The sequence below is a fragment of the Microcaecilia unicolor genome, chromosome 8, assembly GCF_901765095.1.
Source record: "Microcaecilia unicolor chromosome 8, aMicUni1.1, whole genome shotgun sequence".
NCBI lineage: Eukaryota > Metazoa > Chordata > Amphibia > Gymnophiona > Siphonopidae > Microcaecilia > Microcaecilia unicolor.
The window spans coordinates 106,782,863-106,796,808 of NC_044038.1; the positions used below are offsets into that span (position 1 = coordinate 106,782,863).

Genomic DNA, 13,946 nt, shown 5'->3' on the forward strand with positions numbered 1-13,946 from the left:
AGCTTAAGGATACTGTCTCTACAATAATTAATGAGAAAACTTTGAGTCAACGCAAATTTGAACTAGAAAATTTCAATAGAAGATTCAACCTATGTGTGCTTAATTTCCCTAAGGTTTAGATCCTGTTGAATATTTCAAGAAATATCTTGTTGAAGTTTTGAAGTATCCTCTAAATGTTATGCCTCCGTTCAATAAGATTTAATGCTTACCAAATACCACAAAATCTTCAATGGGACCTGCTGAGGGACATCAAGTTCAAAATGATAATGTTTTAAAAGATTTATCTGCAGTTTTGAAGGATTTGTTATCAGATGTCCAGTAAAGAGCTACTTTATTAGTGTCATTTGTGTTTGAGCAAGATTTAAATGATGTGAAGAAAATGCATTTTCGTAATTCTCAAATGACGTTTTGTGGACAAAAGCTGTGGATATATTCTGATGTCAATATGGTGACTCAGGAAACAGGAATTTTTGGCAATGTGTACTGAGACAAAAAGTTTGGGTGTTACTTTTTTGTTAGCAAGTGTGTAGTTCATTACTGAGGTATCAAGTACGCCTTTTTTTTTCCAGTTTGACATAAGAGCTTTTCTTTTTTTTTTTTGGTAAAAAGTTACTTTTATGGAAAAATCTGAGAACAGTACACCTATAGCATTAATTTCCTGCAGTCAAAATTTCAAACACTGCTCAGTCCAAATTTCCCTCTCCTCTTTTGATGTGTTCATATGGTTTCTTTGTACCACCCTCCACTCTGGCAAGAGAGCAAAATTAGCTGGAATCAACATGGCACGCTGCTTATTTTATTCATCAGATCCTGCTGATCTCTTCTGTGCCCTTTTGTTCGGAGACTTCCTTGGTGACAGTGGCGTAGCTAGGGTAGTTGACACCCGGGGCCGGTCATTTTTTAACCCCCCCCCCCCAAAAAAAAAATCCAGTACTAGGCATATCGAGAATACAAAACACTCAGGATCTCTAGAGCAATTCTACCATACCATAAGCAGTAATTTCTACAATTTCTACGAGTCATATAAGGAAAAGGAAAGCATCTTAAACTCTATAGTGAGCACTAGAACATCAATTCACCTATTGTAAAACAAAACCAGACAGACTAGTACAGATCGTCGGTCCTGCACAGTCAATGCCAACTGAAAGCCGTGTCTTTTTCACAAACACAGATAAACCCTAAACCACTATAGAATAAGTAATCATAAACTTTCTATTTAGACAAAAATTAAACTGAACCCCCAAGAGGCCAGACTGAGCATACAATGTAACACCACAGAAACAGAAAATGTCCCCTAGTACTGTGCAAATATAAAGACAGCAGATGTAAATTTGAAAAAAACTAACCAATACCAACCAATACCAATCACTTTACAAATTAACAAATAGAAATAAAACAAATATAGAAAATAAAATAATACCATTTTATTGGACTAATACATTTAGCTTTCAGAGGTCAAAACCTCCTTCCTCAGATCAATACAGTATAGTGCTGTTACAGTATCCTATCTTGACCTGAGGAAGGGGGTTTTGTTCTACGAAAGTTAGTCAAAATATATTAAAATTAGTCCAATAAAGATTACCTTATTTCCATGGTCTATATATAAGCATTTATTAACACAGCTACAATACTACTTTATCCTAAAGCAAAAAAATGAAAATATGTATTTTATTTACAGTTTGTTGTCTCTGGTTTCTGCTTTCCTCATCTTCTTTTCACTGTCTTCCTTCCATCCAGCATCAGCCTTCTCTCTCTCCCAGCCATCCAGTGTCTGCCTTCTCTCTCCCGTCCCCGCCACCCAATGTCTGCCCTCTCTCCCTGCCCCTTTCATCCAATGTCTGCTCTCTCTCCCATCCACATTTGCCCTCTTTCTCCCTTTCACCTAGCATCTGCCCTCTATCTCTGCCCCTTCCATCCACCCGGTTTGCCCTCTCTCTCTCCCCCCCTTCCATTCACCGTCTGCTCTTTCAATCCCTTCTATCCACTGTCTGCCTTTTCTCTCTGCCCCTTTGATCCACCATTTGCCCTCCCTCTCCCATCCATCCAGGGTCTGCCCTCCCTCTCACTCCCCCATCCATCCAGGATCTATCCCCTCTCTCTCTCTCACTGCCCCCTAGTTCCAGCCCCACTATCCCATCAGCCCCCAGTTTCAACCCCAGCCACTTCTCCCTGTCCCCGCTTCAGTCCCCAGTCCCCACACCAGTCCCCAGTTTCAGCCCCAGCCCTTTTCTCCCACCAGTCCCGAACTGCAGTCCCAGCCACTTCTCCCTACTACTACTACTACTACTTAACATTTCTAAAGCGCTACTAGGGTTACGCAGCACTGTACAGTTTAACAGTCCCTGCTCAAGGAGCTTACAATCTAAAGGACAAATGTACAGTCAGTCAAATAGGGCAGTCAAAATGGGGCAGTCTAGATTTCCTGAATAGAGGTATAAAGGTTAGGTGCCGAAGGCTACATTGAAGAGGTGGGCTTTGAGCAAGGATTTGAAGATGGGCAGGGAGGGGGCTTGGCGAATGGGCTCAGGAAGTTTATTCCAAGCATAGGGTGAGGCGAGGCAGAAAGGGCGGAGCCTGGAGTTGGCGGTGGTGGAGAAGGGTACTGAGAGGAGGGATTTGTCTTATGAGCGGAGGTTTCGGGTAGGAATGTAAGGGGAGATGAGGGTGGAGAGGTAATGAGGGGCTGTGGACTGAGTGCATTTGTAGGTTAGGAGGAGAAGCTTGCGGTATGCGGTACCTGATCGGAAGCCAGTGAAGTGACTTGAGGAGAGGGGTGATATGAGCATATCGGTCCAGGCGGAATATAAGACGTGCAGCAGAGTTCTGAATGGATTGAAGGGGGGATAGATGGTTAAGTGGGAGGCCAGTGAGGAGTAGGTTGCAGTAGTCGAGGCGAGAGGTAATGACAGAGTGGATGAGAGTTCGGGTGGTGTGCTCCGAGAGGAAAGGGCGAATTTTGCTGATGTTAAAGTGAAAGAAGCGACAGGTCTTGGCAATCTGCTGGATATGGGCAGAGAAGGAGAGGGAGGAGTCGAAGATGACTCCGAGGTTGCGGGCAGATGAGACGGGGAGGATGAGGGTGCTATCGACTGAGATAGAGAGTAGAGGAAGAGGAGAAGTGGGTTTTGGTGGAAAGACGATAAGCTCGGTCTTGCCCATGTTCAGTTTCAGGTGGCGGTTGGACATCCAGGCAGCAATGTCGGATAAGCAGGCCGATACTTTGGCCTGGGTTTCCGCAGTGATGTCCGGTGTGGCGAGATAAAGCTGGGTGTTGTCAGCATAAAGATGATATTGGAAACCATGCGATGAGATCAGCGAGCCCAGGGAAGAGGTGTAGATTGAAAAAAGAAGGAGTCCAAGGACAGAACCCTGAGGAACTCCAACAGAGAGCGGGATGGGGGTGGAGGAAGATCCATGAGAATGTACTCTGAAGGTACAGTGGGAGAGATAAGAGGAGAACCAGGAGAGGACAGAGCCCTGGAACCCAAATGAGGACAGTGTGGCAAGAAGTAAATCATGATTGACAGTGTCAAAAGCGGCGGATAGGTCGAGGAGGATGAGGATGGAGTAGTGACCTTTGGATTTGGCAAGGAACAGGTCATTACAGATTTTAGAGAGTTCTGTTTCTTTCGAATGAAGAGGGCGAAAACCGGATTGAAGCGGATCGAGGATGGCACGAGAGGAGAGAAAACCAAGGCAGCGGCTGTGAACAGCGCGTTCAAGTATCTTGGAGAGGAAGGGTAGGAGGGAGATGGGGCGGTAGTTGGAGGGACAGGTAGGGTTTAGTGATGGTTTTTTGAGGAATGGTGTGACTACGGCGTGTTTGAAGGTTGCAGTGGAGAGAGAGAGGTTGAGGATAAGTACATAAGTACATAAGTACATAAGTAGTGCCATACTGGGAAAGACCAAAGTAGTGCCATACTGGGAAAGACCAAAGGTCCATCTAGCCCAGCATCCTGTCACCGACAGTGGCCAATCCAGGTCAAGGGCACCTGGCACGCTCCCCAAACGTAAAAACATTCCAGACAAGTTATACCTAAAAATGAGGAATTTTTCCAGTCCATTTAATAGCGGTCTATGGACTTGTCCTTTAGGAATCTATCTAACCCCTTTTTAAACTCCGTCAAGCTAACCGCCCGTACCACGTTCTCCGGCAATGAATTCCAGAGTCTAATTACACGTTGGGTGAAGAAAAATTTTCTCCGATTCGTTTTAAATTTACCACACTGTAGCTTCAACTCATGCCCTCTAGTCCTAGTATTTTTGGATAGCGTGAACAGTCGCTTCACATCCACCCGATCCATTCCACTCATTATTTTATACACTTCTATCATATCTCCCCTCAGCCGTCTCTTCTCCAAGCTGAAAAGCCCTAGCCTTCTCAGCCTCTCTTCATAGGAAAGTCGTCCCATCCCCACTATCATTTTCGTCGCCCTTCGCTGTACCTTTTCCAATTCTACTATATCTTTTTTGAGATACGGAGACCAGTACTGAACACAATACTCCAGGTGCGGTCGCACCATGGAGCGATACAACGGCATTATAACATCCGCACACCTGGACTCCATACCCTTCTTAATAACACCCAACATTCTATTCGCTTTCCTAGCCGCAGCAGCACACTGAGCAGAAGGTTTCAGCGTATCATCGAGGATATGACAGATTGGTGGGGTGACAGTAGGAGAGATGGTGTTAAGTAAGTTGGTGGGGATGGGGTCAGAGGAACAAGAGGTGCATTTCGAGGAGGAAAGAAGGTGGGCAGTTTCCTCTTCTCCCTGTCCCCTTTTCAGCCCCCAGTCCCCATGGTTTCTGCCCCTGCCCTTTTTCACTCCCAGTTTCAGTCCCCTTCATGCACATGCCTTGCATTAGGGCCCCCCTTTTCAGCTCCAGCCCCATTCTCTCATCTGCTCACCTTTTCAGCCCCAAATCCATTCTCCCTCCTGCCCCCTTTTCAGACCCCAGTTCCTTCCAGCTCCACGCCCCTTCTCCCATCTGTCCCCCTGACCCAGTCCCCTTCTCCCCTCTGAGTCCTCCCCTGACCCAGTCCCCACCTGCCTACCCTCAGCTCCGTCCAGAATCTGCTACTCCCACCCAAAGTCCTCTCTTCCTGCCAGCTCCCGCAGCCTGCCTTTAAACAGAAACCTCCAAAGCAGTGGCGAGGAACAATGCCTCGTGTCTGCAGGTAAAAGAAGTCGATCGTCTGATTGGGCCTTCTCTTCCCTCACTCTGTCCCGCCCTTGCGGAAATAGGAAGTTGCGTCAGAGGAGGGCGGGACAGAGTGAGAGAAGGCCCAATGAGACGATCTACTTCTTTTACCTCCAGATGCGAGGCGCTGTGCCTCGCCATCGCTTTGAAGGTTTGTTTTTAAAGACAGGGACCTGGTGCGGGGGGTGGCAGAACGAAGAGGACTTTGGGTGGGAACAGCGGGAGATGCACTCCCCTTGTGCTGGCACCCGGGGCGGACAGCCCCCCCGCCCTGCCCTTGCTACACCACTACTTGGTGAAGCTTTGTTGATCTGATTCAGAGTTTCTGGAGGAATCCAGCTCATGTCAACATCATTCTGACTTGCAGTACCCATCTCCACTTTCTGTGCTGGTCTCTTTCTTTTTCTTGTTTCTAATAGTTGATGGAGACCGACGACAACAAGCAAACCAAATCCACCAAGGAATAAATACATAAAGTTTATCTCTCCGTCGAGCCCATCCTCCTTTTCAATAATTGTGACAGTCTGATTGAAAACCGCATCTTGGAACACATTTCCATTTCCATCCTTATAATTCAGATTAATAACCAATCAAAATGGCCGACCACCCATAGGCTCAGCAGGTATGAAGGATTATTCAAATATAGCTTGTCTCTGGGGTGGCACCACTGTGTTCAAATACAATGCTGTAAAATTCTGAATGTAGAACTGGTAGTCTTGTGGATACTGGAATGAGGCATCTCGCGATTCAACAACAAAATCTTCTGGACCTTTGTTGGTGAAGCCAACCAAGAACTTCACAATGTTATTTGCTGGGAAATCTTCTCCTTTAACAAACAGGATAGTTGCATCAGCATTAGGTGAGGCTTTGGATTCCCCTGATGTTAAATGTTCCTCATCATCTTTTTCTTCAGTCAGATCCATTGTTTCATCTTCTTCAACTTCAGCTTCATCTTCTACTACAGAGTCTCCTACTGCTTCTTCATCCTCTGTAGGATCTTGTGTTGCAACTAGTGTACTTGAACCTCTGCCGGGGCTCAGAAGAAAGGTGGTTGGGAAAGCCAGCAAAGTGAGCAACAGCAGCAACTTCATGGCTGACGGAGCACCTCACAACCTCTACAGCAACGTCACGGTCTGCACGTCGGCTCAGCCTCGGCTCACTCCGCAGCAAGAGTACTAATGGGTAATGGAGCTAAGAAGAGTAGAAGACCAATGGGCTTTCATCCGGGCACCGCTACGCAAGCATGAGCACTGCCTTTCGCTTGCAAAAAAGGCGGACGTGGCTCTGAAAGATCATAGAGATAGTTATCATAGTTTTCTGAACCTAAAGAAAATCTCTAGTGGTATTAATAACTAGTTGTATTATATTATTGTGTCTTGAGGATTTAATGTGTTATAGATTATATCTTGAAATATTACTTTCATTTCTCTACTTTGTTTTATGGGACCTCCCCTCCCTCCTCTAGTTAGGGTTCTAGGAAAGAGATTTGTAATTGTCTTTATTAAGCTTCCTGTTTCTTTTCTATTTTATAGCTCTGTTTTTCTGTAACATGTATGCTGCTTGTCAGGGCCGTGCCTAGGGTCTCTGGTGCCCCCCTGCAGACTGGGTTGGCGCCCCTCCCCCCCCCATGAAAATGATCGCTCACCACTTGCCACACTGCCAGGAATTGTCAGCAATATTCTTAGAAACAAATTGCTATACATTGCAAAATAAGATAGCAGATGTAAATTCTCAAAGTGGACATATTCCAAACACTAAAATGAAAATAAAATGATTTTTTTCTACCTTTGCTGTCTGGTGGCTTTCTTTTTCTGATCATGCTGGCCCAGTATCTGATTGTGCTGCTATCTGTCCTCTTAACTCCGTTTCCAGGGCTTCCTTTCCATTTATTTATTTCTTTCCTTTCTTCTTCATTTCTGGTCCTCAGCTTCTGCCTATTTTCTTCATACATGTGCAGTTTTTCTCCTCTCTTCCTTTTCCCTCATTTCATCTCCTTCATCTCTCTGCCCTCCCCTCTATGTCCAGCAATTTCTCCTCTCTCCGAGCCCTGCCCTCCCATCCATGCCCCTGCCCCCTCCATTCATCCCTATCCAGCAATTCCCCTCTCTCCCTGAGCCCTGCCCTCCCACCCATGCTCCTCTGTCCCCTCCATGCATCCCTATCATAAGTACATAATGTATGTATATATATGGCCGCCCTTGCTCTCAGTAAAATACAGGTCAATGGCTCAGGCTAAAGAGCTAGGCCTCTGCAAGCAAATGGCTCATAATAAGAGCTAGGCTTCTTAAAATCAGAATCATCTCTGATACAAAAGAGAGCTAGCTTGTAAAAATCAGAGGTCACCTTTGACACAGTTACATTTCACTGTGGCAAGTGCTGAACTGGCAAGGGTGGGGGCAATCTACTCTATAAACAATCCTGAGATTGGCACCTGCAAGACGTCATAAGCAAGAGTTGCTATGGTTACGTAGAGATAGTGCTGGGTCAGCTGCACCCCGGGTGAGAACATCCAAAGGGGGGGCTACAGCAAGGTTTGGGAATATGTGAAGTCATTCTGATCAACTGATAAGGACTAGGAGCCCTGTTGAGACAGCTGGGGTCCATTGAAATGAATAGGGCCAAAATTGTATATAAGCAGCAGTTTGAGGAGTATTAGTTCAGACGAGACGAGACGAGATGAGAAGAAGAAGGAGATGAGAGGAGAAGACGAACAGAGAAGGGAGACTCCAGAAGGCTAGAGAGAGAGGAAGTGCCATGATATGCGGTTCCATTATGTGAATGCTTAACCTACCTGTATTACCATTGGTAAGATTGTAATAAACTATCTTATTATATCTACTACATACTGGGTTCCTTTCTAATTACAAGAGTCCATACTGCCTGATGGTGTAAGCCTGTCATGAGCAGATTCAAAGTTGGGAAAGCTAGATATTTGGAGGGCATATGTAACTTTGCCCAGAGAGATGAGACGAGCCACTGCTTCCGCTGCTTGATTAGCAAAGGCAGATTCTGAGAAAATAAACAATAAGTACATAAGTAATGCCATACTGGGAAAAGACCAAGGGTCCATCGAGCCCAGCATCTTGTCCACGACAGCGGCCAATCCAGGCCAAGGGCACCTGGCAAGCTTCCCAAACGTACAAACATTCTATACATGTTATTCCTGGAATTTTGGATTTTTCCAAGTCCGTTTAGTAGCCGTTTGTGGACTTGTCCTTTAGGAAACTGTCCAACCCCTTTTTAAACTCTGCTAAGCTAACCGCCTTCACCACATTTTCCGGCAATGAATTCCAGAGTTTAATTATACGTTGGGTGAAGAAAAATTTTCTCAGATTTGTTTTAAATTTACTACACTGTAGTTTAATCGCATGCCCTCTAGTCCTAGTATTTTTGGAAAGCTTGAACAGACGCTTCACATCCATCTGTTCCACTCCACTCATTATTATTATTTTTTTTTATATTTTATTTATTGGTGTAAATCATTATTTCACTACAAATAATGAATATGCAATAGGCATTTACAACAGGAAAAAAAAAAATAAAAACAAGAAATAACATTTAAAGCCTGTTTGTCCACAGATAAAGAAACATTGGTTCCAAGAATCAAGAAATATAAATGTAAATAACAAGAAAAAAAAAAAATAATCCCCACCAGTTGCTACCTCAGGTTACTGATCCCAGCCTGCATTTTATGGAGGGCACACCACATTCATATCTACTCTAGCATCAAGAAATTCTTTTAACTGTTTAGGGTCAACAAATTGAAATTGTTTACCCTCAAGCGTTAAATTACATATACAAGGAAATCGTAATACAAAGTTTATTCCCAATGCCAACGCTCTAGGACGCTGTTCCAAAAAGGCCTTGCGCCTAGCTTGAGTGGGCCTTGAGAGGTCAGGAAAAACGCGAACCTTTGAACCCATAAACAGATTTTCCAAGTGTCTTAAGGAAAGCCTTAGTATTGCATTGCGGTCAGGTTCCAAGACAAAAGTAACAAGCATAGTAGTCCTCTGGGTAATAACCTCCAGTGAGCTCTCAAGGAATGAAGTTAAATTCATTCCATCCCCCACCATTGGGAGGTTTCCGTCGCCCCCCTGTGGGTTCCAGATGTAATAGGCCCGTGTTATGGGGGGCAATGAATCCTTGTCCATTCCGAGAATGTCCACCATATATTTCTTAATCATTTCAACAGGTGAAATCAGAGGAGATTTAGGAAAATTTAGAAACCTAAGATTAAGTCTCCGAATCTGATTCTCCAGATATTCTGTACGTCTATGAAGAAAAACATTGTCCTTAACCAAAGCAGTCTCTAAAGTTCCCATTTCTTGTAATTTAGTATTCAAATTTTCCAATTTCAAGGCCTGCTGCGCAGATACCTGTGCTTGGAGTAACGCAGCTTCAGAAACAGTTCTTATATTATCAGTATTTTCTTTCAATGTAGGTTGCATGGAGATTTGAATATTATGTACCATATCCCATAGTGACTCTAATGTCACAATTGCTGGTCTAGTCACGCCAGAAATTCCAGGAGGGGATTGAATTTGAGCACCAACTTCAGATAATTTAGAAACAATTTCCAAAGGAAGTACCTGTAAAGCTGATTGAAAAAGCTTTTCTTTCAGTTGGGGACCATTTTCTATCGCCGCAGTCCTTCCCTCGAGCAAGTTAGGTTGAACGCCTTCATTCTCCCTCACTGCTTGGGCTATCGGCAATTCCCTTCCGGGTTGAGGCGGGGCAATGCGCTCTACAGGGCTCAGGGAAGCCCCGTTAGCGCTCTCAATCGACGCCGATGCGTCGAGAGCGGCAGAGGGGGTCGAAGTTCCCCGAGGTCCCGGTTGCTGCGTTGGAAATTGCAGAGTCGTCTGCCGGAGCGCCGAGGGTGTCCCAGGAGCCGAGGAATGCTCCCTAACTTTCCCCCTCCGTTTCCCCATCGAGGAGGGCACAGAAACAGCGAAAACAGCAGAAGGAACTGCAAAGGACCTCAGCAGCAAACTCAGGTGCGTCCGGTCAGAGCGCCATCTTGGAACCAAGGTAGTGCTTGTAATCAAAAGTGAGCACTCATTATTTTATATACCTCTATCATGTCTCCCCTCAGCCGTCTCTTCTCCAAGCTGAATAGCCCTAGCCTCCTATTCTTCATAGGGAAGTCGTCCCATCCCCGCTATCATTTTAGTCGCCCTTCGCTGCAACTTTTCCAATTCTACTATATCTTTCTTGAGATGCGGCGACCAGAATTGAACACAATACTCAAGGTGCGGTCGCACCATGGAGCGATACAAAGGCATTATAACATCCTCACACCTGTTTTCCATACCTTTCCTAATAATACCCAACATTCTATTCGCTTTCTTAGCCGCAGCAGCACACTGAGCAGAAGGTTTCAGTGTGTTATCGACGACGACACCCAGATCCCTTTCTTGGTCCATAACTCCTAACGTGGAACCTTGCATGACATAGCTATAATTCGGGTTCTTTTTTCCCACATGCATCACCTTGCACTTGCTCACATTAAACGTCATCTGCCATTTAGCCGCCCAGTCTCCCAGTCTCGTAAGGTCCTCTTGTAATTTTTCACAATCCTGTCGCGAGTTAACGACTTTGAATAACTTTGTGTCATCTGCAAATTTAATTACCTCTCTAGTTACTCCCATCTCTAAATCATTTATAAATATATTAAAAAGCAGCGGTCCTAGCACAGACCTCTGAGGAACCCCACTAACTACCCTTCTCCATTGTGAATACTGCCCATTTAACCCCACTCTCTGTTTCCTATCCTTTAACCAGTTTTTAATCCACAATAGGACATTTCCTCCTATCCCATGACCCTCCAATTTCCTCTGTAGCCTTTCATGAGGTACCTTGTCAAACGCCTTTTGAAAATCCAGATACACAATATCAACCAGCTCCCCTTTGTCCACATGTTTGTTTACTCCTTCAAAAAATTGAAGTAAATTGGTCAGGCAAGATTTCCCCACACAAAAGCCGTGCTGACTCGGTCTCAGTAATCCATGTCCTCGGATGTGCTCTGTAATTTTGTTTTTAATAATAGCCTCTACCATTTTCCCCGGCACCGACGTCAGACTCACCGGTCTATAATTTCCCGGATCTCCCCTGGAGCCTTTTTAAAAAATGGGCGTTACATTGGCCACCCTCCAATCTTCCGGTACCACGCTCGATTTTAAGGATAAGTTGCATATCACTAGCAGTAGCTCCGCAAGCTCATTTTTCAGTTCTATCAGTACTCTAGGGTGAATACCATCCGGTCCAGGAGATTTGCTACTCTTCAGTTTGCCGAACTGCCCCATTACATCCTCCAGGTTTACCGTGAAGTCAGTAAGTTTCTCCGACTCGTCCGCTTGAAATACCATTTCCGACACCGGTATCCCACCCAAATCTTCCTCAGTGAAGACCGAAGCAAAGAATTCATTCAGTCTCTCCGCTACGTCTTTGTCTTCCTTGATCGCCCCTTTTACCTCTCGGTCATCCAGCGGCCCAACCAATTCTTTTGCCGGCTTCCTGCTTTTAATATACCGAAAAATTTTTTTACTATGTTTTTTTGCCTCTAATGCTATCTTTTTTTCGTAATCCCTCTTGGCCTTCTTTATCTGTGCCTTGCATTTGCTTTGACACTCCTTATGCTGCTTCTTGTTATTTTCAGAAGGTTCCTTCTTCCATTTTCTGAAGGCGTTTCTTTTAGCCCTAATAGCTTCCTTCACCTCACTTTTCAACCAGGCCGGCTGTCTTTTGGAGTTCCGTCTTTCTTTTCTAATTTGCGGAATGTGTATGGCCTGGGCCTCCAGGATGGTATTTTTGAACAGTGTCCACGCCTGTTGTACAGTTTTTACTCTCTCAGTTGCCCCCCTAAGTTTTTTTTTTACCGTTCTTCTCATTTTATCATAGTCTCCTTTTTTAAAGTTAAACGCTAACGTATTTGACTTTCTGTGTACAGTTACTTCAAGGTCGATATCAAAACTGATCATATTATGGTCACTGTTATCAAGCGGCCCCAGTACCATAACGTCCCTCACCAGATCATGCGCTCCACTAAGGACCAAGTCTAGAATTTTTCCTTCTCTCGTCGGCTCCTGCACCAGTTGCTCCATAAAGCTGTCCTTGATTTCATCAAGGAATTGTATCTCTGTAGCGTGTCCCGATGTTACATTTACCCAGTCTATATTTGGATAATTGAAGTCACCCATTATTATCACATTGCCCATTTTGTTCGCGTCTCTGATTTCTTTTATCATTTCTGTGTCTACCTGCTCATCCCGGCGAGGCGGACGGTAGTACACTCCTATCACCGTTTTTTCCCTTTTATCCATGGAATTTCAACCCACAATGATTCAAAGGTGTGATTTGTGTCCTGCTGAATTTGTAATCTATCTGAGTCAAGGCTCTCGTTAATATACAATGCTACCCCTCCACCAGTCCGGTCCACCCTATCACTACGATATACTTTGTACCCCGGTATGACAGTGTCCCACTGGTTATCCTCCTTCCACCAGGTCTCAGTAATGCCTATTATATCCAATTTTTCATTTAGTGCAATATATTCCAACTCTCCCATCTTATTTCTTAGACTCCTAGCATTTGCATATAGACATTTCAGAGTATGTTTGTTGTTCTTATTTGCATGATGCTTAGTACCTGACATTATTGATTTGACATCTTTTGTCTGATCTTTAGTTGTATTTAAGGGCACCTGGTCTACCATGGTCTGTTGTGCAACCTCACTATCCAGAAACCCTATCTTCCCTGTTTGTGAGGTATTTTTGCAAGATACCTTTTCCCGAACCATGCGCTTTTGAGTGACTGTCGGCCTTCCCCCCATTTCTAGTTTAAAAGCTGCTCTATCTCCTTTTTAAATGCCGATGCCAGCAGCCTGGTCCCACCCTGGTTAAGGTGGAGCCCATCCTTTCGGAATAGGCTCCCCCTTCCCCAGAATGTTGCCCAGTTCCTAACAAATCTAAAACCCTCCTCCCTGCACCATCGTCTCATCCACGCATTGAGACTCTGGAGCTCTGCCTGTCTCTTGGGCCCTGCACGTGGAACAGGTAGCATTTCAGAAAATGCTACCCTAGAGGATCTGGATTTGAGCTTTCTACCTAAGAGCCTAAATTTGGCTTCCAGAACCTCTCTCCCACATTTTCCTATGTCATTGGTACCCACATGTACCAAGACAGCGGACTCCTCCCCAGCACTATCTAAAATCCTATCTAGGTGACGCGTGAGGTCCGCCACTTTCGCACCAGGCAGGCAAGTCACCAGGCGATCCTCACGTCCACCAGCCACCCAGCTATCTATATGCCTAATGATCGAATCACCAACTACAACAGCTGTCCTAACCTTTCCCTCCCGGGCAGCACTTGGAGACATATCCTCGGTGAGAGAGGATAGTACATCCCCTGGTGGGCAGGTCCTGGCTACAGGAGTACTTCCTACTTCACCAGGGTGATGCTCTCCTTCTAGGAGACCTCCCTCCTCCAAGGTAGCATAAGGGCTACTAGACTGGAGGTGGGACTTCTCTACAACATCCCTGTAGGTCTCCTCTATGTACCTCTCTGTCTCCGTCAGCTCCACCAAGTCTGCTACTCTAGCCTCAAGAGAACGGACACGTTCTCTAAGAGCTAGGAGCTCTTGGCATCAGGCACACACATATGACATCTCACCAACTGGGAGATAATCATACATATGACACTCAATGCAAAAGACTGGATAGCACCCCTCTCGCTGCTGGACTG

The 13,946-nt window shown here is 45.1% G+C and overlaps 1 pseudogene; it reads right to left on the minus strand.

The window, feature by feature from the left end:
* Positions 1-602: 602 nt before the first annotated feature.
* Positions 603-6,494, minus strand: LOC115476193 (annotated as a pseudogene).
* Positions 6,495-13,946: the final 7,452 nt, after the last annotated feature.